This window comes from Talpa occidentalis, unplaced genomic scaffold, assembly GCF_014898055.3.
Source record: "Talpa occidentalis isolate TD23 unplaced genomic scaffold, MPIMG_talOcc4v2.1 talOcc4.10, whole genome shotgun sequence".
Taxonomy (NCBI): domain Eukaryota; kingdom Metazoa; phylum Chordata; class Mammalia; order Eulipotyphla; family Talpidae; genus Talpa; species Talpa occidentalis.
Window position 1 is genome coordinate 102,214,675 of NW_023600993.1, and position 2,633 is coordinate 102,217,307.

Consider the following 2,633-nt stretch of genomic DNA (forward strand, 5'->3'; position numbering starts at 1 on the left):
ATATAATTATTTGTTCTTCCTAAGCTGCAAGCTATCTCCATTATCATTGTCATCATTATTATTTCCACCTTTTGATCCTGGCAGATGCCTAGCCTGATACCCACTTCCCAGCCTCTCTCTCTCAATGGTGCCAACACAGCCCTAACTATTAGCACAGGGACATAAAAATTTTTACTGTGGTTTGAGGTCAGCCCAGGGATGTTCATACCCAATCCTTGTAAGAGTTAGAGAGAAGTTTCTGTTTTGTTTCTCAGATTTGTTTTTCTTCCCTTGGCACAGCTGAGCTAATTTGTTTGAACATGGCCTCAACTGCACCCATCAATAATTAAGTGAGGTATCTCATAGACTTGCATCTTTGGTTTCTCTTTTTAATTCCTAGAGGGGGAAGGCCTTTAATGAAACCGTTGAATAAAAGTCACTTACCCATCAAAGCTGAATTTCAAAGGGACTTTGAATGAGCATCTACAAGATTGCCAAGACGAATGATGAATTTTGGGAGGTGTGGTGATTGGATTCATCTGCCCCTGACTGTACACAATGCATTTAACTTCTTACAGAACAAAATATAGGTTGAAAAATAAGTGCAGCTTTCCTTGTGGGATGTGAGCTACTATCAGACTGTGAATATTTTTTTCATGAAGGTTTTCTACGACTTTACTAAAAAACTCGTTTCATTAGTTGAGATAAGCTAGGTTATGCCGCAGTAACAAATATTCCCCATCCCAAATGTCAGTGACTTAAGACAACACAAGTTTATGTGTGACTCAGGCCTCACGCTAAGTCCCTCCAGGCAGCCTTTGTCCAGCTGGAGCATGGAGGTCTCCCAAGCTGTGATTCAGAGAAAGACAGAGAAGGTGTGTGTGTGCGGGGGCAAGCTAGTTCTGGACAGCATCAGCGTGGGAGTTATACACGTCACTACTACCTTTGCTACAACTCAACTCCAAAGATCATGTCTTATGTTTTAATAGGACCCCGGGGGGCTAAGATGGAAGCAGAGAGACTGACTAGCAAGCTGCTGCAATCAATATGACAGATAAGATGGTAGAAGGAGGTCTGATCTGCAATCAATGCCCTGGATTTTCCTGGGTTGATTGATTTTCCTTGCCAGGGACGCCAGCCTTCCCTGTGCCTGTGATAACACTAACTGCCCTTGTCTTTGGTCTCATTCCCAGCCCCTTCCCCCACCCGCTTCCAACACACGACTGGGGGTATGGATTTTTTCTTGCTGAGAGTCACCCTTGGCCATTTCCACAACAGGTCATTCACTGAATCTGCAGAAGGACTGCAATTAAACCTCTCCATTTAATGCCATCGACGCTCTCTGTTATGAATCTGCATTACACATGTGCATAATCAGATATGTTACATCGGACACGTAAGCCGGCTCTAATTTGCAGGGCCGTGTGTTTACATATTGTGTCTGAAGTCAAGCTGTCATCATCTTTATTACAGCACAAATGGTCTGACAGTAAATCGGTCCTCCCATATGTTTCTGGTAATAAAACTTTCTTGGAGTCATACAATATTTCAGTCTCAAGCATGAAGAACTCCTGCTGTGGCCTGCTGGGCACTGAGAATGAGAGATATTTCTTGTTTATCTGTATATATTTTGCTCCCAAAGCAGAAAGCTTTGCCTTGTAGCTGCACAGCCCGTTGACTGTCCAGCTTTTGTCTGTGCCGAGAAGCAGATCAATAGTTACAACAAGTGATTAAATGCAGCATGGAGATGCCAGTCATGGGTCAATTCACTGAGAAGGGGGCACCGGGGGATTTAGAATAATACAAAGAAAACATGAGTATGAGTATAAAGGGACCAGGATTCTAGTTCTTGCTTTCTCCTAAGTGATTCCATGATTTATTCCTTCTGCTCCTGCAATTTCTCTTCTGTATTAGATGGAGATTAAGCCATCAAATTCTAAAATCCCTTTCATCACTAAAATTCTGTCATTGTTCATAATTTACAAAATATATTGAAAGATCAATGAGTTCTGAATGCATCTTAAAACAAATAGATGGAATTGCTTTTGATGAAATTACGCAGCCACTTAAAGAGCTGTGTGCTAATATGTGATGCAATGGAAGATCCTACTCACAAAACTTATAAACAACAACAACAAAATAATAAAAGGTTAATGCCTGGGAGTAAACTTTAAAAGATGCAGGGTCAAAGAAAAAAAAAAACTTTTCTGAGGGACGTAAAGGAGAAATAAAAGAGGCAGGGTTATCGAAGTCTTGCAAATTAAATGGAGGAAAAAACCTGTCTAGAAGAGGTAAGCCACCAGATCCTACTCATTGTGTGTGTGTGCATGTGTGCACTCACACTCACACACACACACACACAGAGGCATAAGGGAGTCTTGAAAGGAGAAATAACTCGTTTAGTTTCTAAAACAATGGCTAACATTTGTTTACTCTTGGCTCTGACCCAGGCACTCTGCAAACACTTTGCAGGCATGATCTTCTTTAATCCTTTGATGAAAGTGAGAATCCTGTAAGGTAGATAAGCATATTCCTGACTCACAGAAGAAGAAACTCCAGATCAGCTCACACACCTGATATAACGAGCTGGGCTGTGATCCCAAGGTCTCTGATTCTAGAACCCAAATCTGAACCTATGAAATACCTTTGGCTCA